The sequence below is a fragment of the Oxyura jamaicensis genome, chromosome 12 (genome assembly GCF_011077185.1).
Source record: "Oxyura jamaicensis isolate SHBP4307 breed ruddy duck chromosome 12, BPBGC_Ojam_1.0, whole genome shotgun sequence".
Taxonomy (NCBI): Eukaryota; Metazoa; Chordata; class Aves; order Anseriformes; family Anatidae; genus Oxyura; species Oxyura jamaicensis.
Genome location: NC_048904.1, coordinates 17,484,066 through 17,494,182, shown reverse-complemented (window position 1 = coordinate 17,494,182; position 10,117 = coordinate 17,484,066). Strand labels below are relative to the sequence as shown.

At 47.8% G+C, this 10,117-nt stretch overlaps 1 protein-coding gene across 7 annotated transcripts in view; it reads left to right on the top strand.

Moving 5' to 3' along the window:
* Positions 1–10,117, top strand: part of FOXP1 (forkhead box P1) — a 365,602-nt gene that overhangs the window by 172,737 nt on the left and 182,748 nt on the right. The window lies entirely within an intron of this gene.

The following is a 10,117-nucleotide window of genomic DNA, read 5'->3' as shown; positions in this document are numbered from 1 at the left end:
CCCCCCCCCCCCCCCCCCCCCTCCTTCTCTCTCCTTTTAGGTCAACCAGTCACGCACCGGGAAGAGCCAACCCTCCCAAAATAACTCGTCCCTCCCCCGGAGCGCGGAGTTGCACAGCCTACCTTTGTTCTGGCGCTGGCAGATAGCGAGCGGCGCGCTGCGGGGCGGCTGGCACGGGGGGGGGGGGGGGGGGGGGGCCCCGGGGGGGGGGGGCCCCCCCGGGGGGGCGCCCCCGGGGGGGGGGGGGGGGGGGGGGGGGGGCGGAAAGGGGAAAATAATAATTAAAAAAAAAAGCAACCCAAGGCTCCATGGAGGCGAGCGGGGCGCAGCGCACTTGGAGCGCGGGGCAACTTCAGGGAGCCGGGTCCCCCCCGCGCCGCCCCCTCCTGCTGCTGCTTCCACGAAAAGTGCCTCTGAAACCGTCTGCGCCCTCAGTTCTGTTCTGCTAAATATCGATTTAATTTCCGTTTTTTTTTTTTTTCTTTTTTTTTTTTTTTTTTGCATTTAGGGCTTTCCGTGCGCGCTTAGCAGCTAGGAGTTGGTGCGAACCCTCAGTAAGCTCTTGTAGGGATGGAGCGTGAGGGCTGGTTTTGCACGAGGATTTCAACTTTTCGGTTGGCACAACCCGAAGGTACCGTAGCTTTTTCTGCGACTGTCCAAGTGCTTTCGTGCCCTGCGAGGAGTTATCATATTTCTTAAGCCGTCCCTTTATGTCATCCCTTCTCTCGCTTTTCTAAAGCCTGTAAGTTATTCAGCTTCAGTGGACGGTTTCTTTGCCTGCAAAGTGAAACGCTCACAGGTTTTGCAGTGTTTCTAGGTTTGTTCTGAGAACGTAGGAAAATATTTAATACAGAGCAGTAAAACAAAAAACCCCGTCTCGTCTTCCGTTCAGGGGAGTCGGCAAACCTGTCCGCTCTTCTGCCAGCAAGCACAGCGAGCAAATTCATAATTCAGTGCCAGAGCAAATGAATTCACGGCGAGAGCTACGATGGGTATCACGTAACTTAATAAGAAATACATTTCTGATTGTAGGAGCGGACACCGCGGTCGTAGGCATAAATATCAAACCCTAGGTATGTCTGTGGAGGAGTGCTCTTCATCCAGCCTGTGGTACACAGCATTGTCTTCAGTCCCTAACCCTTACAGGATTTAAGCAGGGGAGCAGTTTCTTCCTAAACTGAGTACCATTGAAAAAAAAACCTTTTAAATACCTGTTGTATACTTGGCTGCTTAATTGGCTCTCCCCCTCCCTGACTCTGCTGCCTGCCTTCCCCTGTTGATTGTGGGATCTCTAGATTTTTTTTTAAGGAAGTCACAGTTCCAGAGCTGAACTGGGTAGCTGAGCTTTTCTTCCCTTCTTCCTTATTTTTTTTTTTTTCCCTTCCCTTGAAATGTTATTTCTTGTGTACTCGTAGATCTCTGTTCTTTGCCTTTTTATTTATTTTTCTTTTGAGGTATTCAGCCTGACCTCTGCTAATCAGAAGCGCTTTTTAAAATGTAAGGCCAGGTCAGATAATGTAAATAAACTTTTGTGCACTCAAACTTTCATCCTATAACACTGGGAATGATATAAAAAAAAAAAAAAAAAGCAATTTGCATCTCACTAGTGGTAAACACAAATAAATGTGTATTTTTAAAATCAAAGGGTGTCTTTTAAAACACATTTCTAGTTTCTGCTTTTTTGGGCCATGTAGGGGATGATAGGAATTAGTAGCCTTTAATTAGACGTGGAGATATTCACATTTTACAGGGATTTATGTTAGAGCATGGAATGGCGGGTGGCTTGTTTCCTCATTATGAATACTCCCTGCACATAATGAGGTTCATCATTAGTTGATGGAGTGAATTTGCCCTAGCTCTACCTTGAAAGGCACATAATTTACATACTACTTCAGAGCTTAGGCTTTAATGGATTCCTCGATGAATAAAATGAAAAGCTACTTTCTTTAAATTTTTGAACAGTGTTTTGATAATACGGATTTAATAAGACATTCAATTTCCTTGTTAAGTATATTGAAAGTGCATTCCCAATTTTAGCAGAAAATATACTTCCCCGCGTCGCTTCCTATAATCTCGGGCAGTGCGTGATCGAACACACCAGCGTAAACATTTTGGGGGATGCGGAGGGATGCTGTTGCTCTCCGAGAGTGGCACTTGGCAGCTCTGGCCTGGCGCAGCCACGGTGCTTCGCGGCCCCGAGCGTGCTGCTGCGCACCCGTGCCGTGAAAATGCCACGCAGCGGGCTTGCTCCCGCCTTAAAATGCATTCTGCACGAGGAGCGCTCCCGCTGTATATTTACTGTATACGTTTGCGGTGATTGATCTATGGAAATGCGCCGGTGACTGTCAGGCTGACAGTGACAAACCCACTAGTCCCACCTCCCTATTTATTTTAATGAGTCGAGAACAGCAAAAAACTTCGCCGGTGCAGTTCCACCTCTGAAACCGCCGTGTAGATGTGATTAGATTAGAGCAAATTGAATTGTAGGCTGCCTAATGTGTTATCATGTCATCGGCTTACCCGAGCCCTGGTCCACCGGACAGGCTGGGCGAGACAGCCTGCCCTGCCTCCCTCCCTGCTGCCTGCGTGTATGGGGCCGGGGGCCGGGGTCTGGGCTCCGCGTTGGCCCCGTGCTTGGGGCATGCCGGAGCCCCGGGCACGGCAGCGCCGCTCCCCGCTGCCACTCGCCGATGCGGCGGCGAAGCCGTGGAGGCAAGAAATCCGCAGCGAAGGCTTGTTTTGATAGAATGTTTTATTACCTGAAAACGATGAGCATATATTAACATTAATAGAATAGTCTGTGTCATTCTTTTTTAGGCAATTTACCTCAGCTGCAGACCTGTCTGCTTCAAAATCTTTCTCTGTTCTAAAACATATATTTGTTTAGGGAGTTTTCATTGAAGTGTACATGACAATTACAGCTGTTCATTAACAAAATTGGGTATTTGTTTTAAACTTTAACCAATCACTTTGATATGCTAATTATGGTGTAATTTAATTTGAGCCCTGTAATGATGATGCCGTTATTATGGACATAAATGATGCAGTTAAGCTGAGAGTAATCTCATTTGCATACTGTACATGCCAGTAAATTAAGCCCTTTCTTCGACTGCTTCAGCTTTAATTTTCCACTTCTTTTCACACAGCGCCTTTTCAGCCAGTCTCTTCTAAGCCCACTTTGTAATAGCGCTGATGACTGTTTGATGTGGAGAGTTGCTGCACCACAATAATGCACGACACAAGATGTAACATTTAAAGGATTCATTATCTTACTGAGTGTTGCTTTAAGAAGCTGGGATTAACGAGGGTGGAAGTGTCCTGTCTCCGGAGCGGTGCAGGTCTCCCGATAAACAAATGCCATCTTCTTTCTCCCCCTCTTTTGGCTCCCCCCGAGGACCGGGAGCGTTGCGGTGAGGCCTGACGCTGCTTCCCAGGTACGAGGCAAGCGGCCCTCGGAGCCGCCTTGTTCAACGCGGAGGGTTTGGCCTTTCCAGTAGGATATTCCAAGATGCTCCACTGTTGCAGGAAAGTTTCTGGATACAATTTGCAGTGTTAGAGAGGCGGGAGACACCAGGTTATTTCTGAGACAGGTAGATGTGCAGCCCACGTAGCCAGCGTGGCGTACAGCAATGGTAAAATCTGCGTTCGTGGTTTATTTCATTCTGCTTAAACACCGATTTCTCCTTTCGGGGCTGCTACATGGGTTGAACTTAACATCAGGTTAATTTCAAATTTAATTTTTAAACGCTGCCATTCATGCGTCCTTTGGCCTCCCCATGCTAAAGAAAGCCTGGGTTTCAACACAGTAAGTCGCCAAAACCAAACAAAAACGAGCTGAGCAAGCGCTGACTTTAACGGTTAATCTTTTCCAGTTTACCATGTTGTCATTGAACTGAAGTATTCTCATAACGCTGTGGCATACAAAGAAATCATGTGAAATAAACAGGGCTCTTTTTATAGCTGCTTACTGTTATGGTTAGATATTTTCATAGTTTAATACCTCTGGAAGTAAAGCCCGTCTCGAGTTTTTCGCTGCAGTTGGCCTCTCGGAAAGCCATTGTTGTGTGGGTAACCAAGTTAACTAGAGATCATTATGAAAACCTTGCAATCCTTTCCTTACACAGGGTCCCATGACCAAAAATAGTTTGTGCAGTTGCCCACAAGCATGCAAGTTCATAACTTCCTGGGTGAATAGTGTAAAAACTGTTGATTTCCAAGGCACGCACTTCACTCCCTCCTCCACCCCTTTACGGTACACAGCAAACAACTGGGAGGGTCCCCTGTTTACCAACTGTCCAACATCCACTTTTTATGGTTCCTGCCTGCTCTTTGTCTCCATGGTGCGTTTCTCACGTGCCCTTTTGTTTTCTAGCAGTTGTTCCATGGTAGCCCGACCATGCACACTTGCTGGATGTGACCGTGCTGCAGCGAAGCCTGCCCCACTGACCTTGTACCCCCATTTCTGGGTCAGAAACACGACAACCAAACCCCAAACCCACTGCTCCGGCCAGCAGCTGTGCCGGTGAGCAGTGTTTCAGCTCTCCCAGCATCTCGTTCCTACACGTGGCAAGGAATAGCATCCACGGAGACAAGAGAAAGCACAGAGTGCAGCTCTTTCTTTTTACGGAGCCTTTGCATTTTCCCATAGCGCAAGAGTTTGGACTGTGGTTTATGCCAGCCAGTTCTTCCGGGTGGACTGCCCAAGAGCGTAATGTCAGATCTTGGGGTCCGTGCACAGAAAAGGAAAGGCTCTCCTAGTTCCTTCTCTGAGGCTGCCCCCCTAAACGGGGGGTTCGCACAGGAGTGCACGAGACAAAACCCAGCAGCAGTGCCCTTACCCTTTGTGCTCAGAGCCCGACCAAGGGCACGGGGAGAGACAGGGCTTTTCACAAAACAGGGCAGCGCAGACCAGGCTCTCCCCAGCCGCTCCAGGAGGTCAGAGGTAGCCTAGCATAATGCTGCAAAAGTTCAGTCTCTAAGGCTCACAAAAATGGTTCCTGACTCGATCAATTTTAGCAACAGTGCTGTGGGTCAAGCCGTTCTCTTCCTTGAAAGATAACGTACGTATTGCTTTGGGATGTCACAGGCTGCCGAGCAGGTGTTGGGACTTTATCTTCCGTAGGGATGGATATACTGAGCCTCTCTGCCTTGGGGCCTGGAGAGATTTTCTGGCCCAAGCAGACAGATGAAGGTGGGACGGACTGAGAGGTGGGGTAAGAAAATTGCTTTTGCTGCCTTTTAGTGTTCCGTGGATGTGACGATGCAGTGCTCTGTGCAGGAACTTCGGTGTTAATCTTCTTGGGAGATAACATTTCTTTCAAAGTGATTTCAATACTTTGCCCTTAAAGAAGCTGTGTAGTAAGAGCTGTCTTCAAAGGAGGTTTCAGGCACAGTTTTTCCTACCCTCTTCTGTCCTAACAAAACACATATCCTTCCTCCCCTCACAGGACCTTGTCAATTCATTCTGGATAAAGAAACTCGTTTATGAAGAAGATTTTCCCTGTATCATCCTCCCTCTTTTATCTGATCCCGGATTGCAATTTTCAGTAAGTTTCTCCTTCCACACTTTCCAACCCCCAAACCTTTTCAACCCAATCAGGTGGGAAATTAAAAGAGATACCAGTTCAAACGATGCACTGTGCAGCCCTGTCTGAGCGTTGCTGTGTAATTCAGGATTGCTGGTTTCAAAGAAATGTTTCACGTCGGGTGATGGGGGCTTTCTGCAGAAAGCTATTTCAGGGAGTTGGGAGCTTCGTGGGAGATGGACTTCTCCTTTTACAGCTTTGTTTACAAACAGCTTTGTTCTTACCCTTTCCCAGCAAAACAAGTGTTTCTTCACAGAAATGCTTCTGGTTGAGAGCAAAACCACTGAACCTCTCTCTAGAATTATAACCACACCAGATTAAAGAGTAATTTATCATATGCTAATACACTTACCCCATCAAAGTCATGGGTATCGAGACACAGAAACAAAAATAGACCTCTGATCTCTATCTCTGTAATGCTTTTCAGCATAGAGTCTTTTAATGGTATCCAGCGAAAAATCTCGAGGAATTTGCCGTTGTATTTACCAACAGCTAAAGAAAACAGTTATTTGTCACGGTGAAATTACCGAGAACCGTGCCGTTAGCCTTCCGGATCTGACCGAACCGAGCTGACTGCAAGTTCCGGAGCGTGACGATTCTCTGTTCCTGTCGGCTTGTTGGTATTTCTAAGCGCATCTTCTCCTGGCTGGAGATGGTGGGCAGGTACCTCTGATAAGGACCCCGGCAAGCTGTCCGCGGATGCTTTGCCTCTGCAGCGTCAGAGACCCTCCGAGCAGCTCGCAGCCAGACGGCTGGCTCACCCGGGGAGCGTCCTACAAAAGGTGATGTTTTGGAAAGCCGGGTGAATCTGCCTGTTGCTACTGGTCCTGGGTGTACACAAAATAAAGTAGTACGAGTCAAGTAGCTGCTAGGGTTTTTTAATCTACAAGCCTTTAGTTCTTTTGGCTGCACATAACTCTTTCCAGCGGCAGTTTTTCCTGTGACTGGAGAATGTGAATGTCTGTCTAAACTGGCTGAGCGGACAAAGCACTGTGATGAAATCGCATTGAGCAGACATGCTTCGAGCAGAAGAATGAAGTCTATCAAGCAAAGCTGTTAGTAAAAGGACTCGAGGATAAACCACGCTCTCTTTTATCCCTGTACCATGCAGGGATGGAATGGAGCGGAGCTGCCGACCCGGGCGGGTGGCGCAGCCCCCGGTTGCCTCTTCCTTGTGACGTGGGCCTGCTTCAGGTGCGAGTCCGGCTCTGGGGGTGTGGAATTTGGCTTCACCTTGGCTTCTCCTCCAAATAAAACACTTACCCTAAGGATGGCCTTTCAAAAGACCATGTTCCTTTTCCAAAGAACTGCAAATTCTTGAGCCGGGCTGCTTATGTAGTTTCCTGAGACCATCGCTTTGAGGAAGCTGGCTGAAACAAATGCTGCTTTCAGGTGCGTGGCCTAAATCAAAAGCAGCTCTGTTCGAGTTCTCTGAACTTCGTCAGGGCTTTACCATTATTAACAACCATATGGACCTGGTCCGTGCTCTCTGGTTTTGCACGGGGGAAGGGCTGTGGCTGCCGGTCCTGCGCCCCTCTGCCGTAGGGATGCGGCACGCCAAGGCCAGCCCCGGGCACGGATACCTCTGTTCTTGCTGCTGCTCCACCATGTGCATGGTTGGTGGCCAAGACCAGAGCTGCCCAAGGTAGGGAGCCCCTCCTGGCCCCTTCACACCGATGTCTGTGTGCTGGGGCAGCGTGCCAGCTGGGGAGGCCAGCCTCCTCCTCTGCAAACAGGATTTATCAGTGGACGTGGGGAGGAACAAGTAGGCTATGTGTGAAAAGTGTCCTAGGCTTCATGCTGAGGTGGGGCTGCCCAGGAGTGTTCGACAAAGCTGAGGGACCTGTAGTTCGGCCCTGGGATGTTTCCTGTGTTCGCTGGCGTCTTCTTTTGGGAAGACGGGATTGGGTCTGGGTGGATGCGGTGAAGGAAGGCAATACGAGGGAATGAGCGGGCGTTCCTACAGAGCTTCACTTGCTCTTTGAATGAAGCAAATGAAGGAAGAATGAGATGATGATGATAAGCTAAATTGGTGCCAAATGTATGGGATTCCATGTGTGTGCAGTAAAGGGAAACCCAGCTTCTGTAGTTTTTCCTTGGAAAATGACTGTATTTAGAATCCATGTGCAGGATGACCATATAAATGTGGTTAAATGGCATCGGATTCTGATCAAAGGGGCAATTACGAGTAATAAAATAGGAAATATAATTATTGCAACCATTTCAGATCTTATAGCCAGGGAGAATCTTAGCAGCTAGACAGAGAAAAAGCCTTGGTACTAAGAAAAGGAGAGAAAAAATCCCAAGATTTCAGCTTATTGGGCTCTACAGAAAAAGAGATGAAAAGTGAGGATATATTTCCTAGGATATCTGAATTCCCCGGAAAATTTACTTAGAGGGGTTTTGAACACCCTGATTGTTGGTTGAACAGAATCATAGCAGAACCTGAATTACCAACCTTCCACACAGGAAAACTTAGAGAAGTCGAAATTGTAGCTGGCTTATTTTCACAAAATGTCCAGCACATATGCTGCGCTTGCTTTTATTGTTCACCGTTCTGGAGTCATGTCTCGCTAGACTGTGCTTTGCTACACACCTCCACCCCCTAACAAACTGGCCCTATATATGGATGTAGACAGAATACAGGGAATTAAACTGTGTGACAGTGAACTTCTGGGTTTTCTGCATGCTTGACAAATGTTTTTAAACATGGTATAAATACATTGTAGAATCAAAGTGTTGGAGGGGCACATTCTACTCCCAAAAGAAATGTGTGTAGTTTGGCTTCATATTACTCCGTATTTTTTTTTTCCCCAAAATATTAAGTATTTTAACAACACCTCTGTTTAGACACTACAGGTTTGGACAGTATTCTCCTCTGTATGTTGCAGAGTTCCTACCGACACGCCTGGACAAACCTCACCACCCAAAACCCTGAGGCCAGAGTTTGGCATTCAGTGTCCTCAGAGGGAGGGATTGTAGCTGTTAATCCTGTAATAGCCAGATTCCTCAAGGTAGCATCTTCTGTCCTCCCACGGGTTAGATTCTCAGGTTTACCTGACAGCGTGAATATTTCTCTTCAAAGGCAGCGTAAACCCTTCTGCAGGCTCTGCTCATCCTCGCTTCCCCTCGCTGGGTCTTGCCTGGCCACTTTTTTTCTTTCCTGGTCTTTTCATCAGAGCCATTTAATTCTTTCTGTTTTCTTGGAGAAAATACTGTATTGCTAAGTGTCCATTCCTCCAAACCAGTTCCTCACGACCTGCCCGTGTGGCTAGAAATGCCTCTGGAGGAAGGGTGAGCGCAGCAAGGACGGTGTTGGTGCTCTTCAGGATGGCGGTCGTGTGCCTGGTTCCCTGGCAGAAATGCCAAAGCCTAGTTAGAGTCAGTCATGTCAATATTCTGCTCAAATATATATTTGAAAAAGAAACCAACAATCTTGAGTTCTGCAGAGGAAAGCGAGCATTGGCTGCTGTTGGCTGTAACCCGGTCATGTTTTTGGTGTGCATCTCTAAGCTCCAGATATTTGGGCTGAAAATACCTTCTCCATCCCGTTTCCTTTCCCGAGGGTGGGAGAGCATCTCAGGGGCATGGCAGGGGAGGTGGGGGCTGTTCCCCAGCTCTGCCGCTGGCTCTTCCAGTTACCTTAGCTAGGTCACTTGTGACCACTAAGTGCTTCTGTACGCGCTTGGCTTCATCAGCCCCGTGCATGTGTTCGGGCTCTCCAGTGAACATCCTCCGCACCCTACGAGCTCCGGGAGCCCCAACACTCCCCTGCTCTGTAGAGCTGTTGCAAGCCCCGTTTAACTCACGGTTGGGAGGCACTCGGAGTCCTTCCGATGTGTGGGCCCTGAGAGCTGCTGCAAGCTGGTGCTTTCCACCTGCATGGCAGTGGCTCTCTCCTTGCCCGCCTTCTGCCGAGGCTCCGCTCGCGTTCGGTGCAGCGTCGCACCTGAAGGCTGCGGGCTTTGAGGCACACTCGAGTGAACTGCTCTGACACGAGAGGCTTTGATATGTTCAAACATCCCCTCCAGAAAACTGCAGGAAAAACGTTTAGTTTCATTAGTATTTTGGGGTGGAAATATGCTGTAGATTAATCCTCCTTGGAAAGAGATTAAGAAATGTTCTCTCCCCCTCCCTCCCAATGCGCGAGTAGGTAATGTTTATTCTGTCTTTATTAACTACAGACGTCAGAGAAAAAGGACTGCTGCCCTTTGATTTTATTTACAAGGCAAAAGTGAAAACTTGTTTGATCATATCATGACTGTTTAGCTTCAGCGTAAGAGTGGAAGGGAACCTGTTTCCAGGTCCCATCATGGCTAAATATGATTTTGCTTCTATTTAGTTATCTCTGAATTTTAAACGCAGCGTCCTTGCCCTTACTTATTTGTCAGGTTGAGTGAAATTGCTTCATGCTCTGCTTACGGAAATAAGCTATTCAAAAGGAAATTGTCTCCGAGAACTAAGGAATTTTTGTGGCTGTCAACTACGGAGTCATGATTTTCACAAAAATGATCCATTACAGAGCAAAAGCT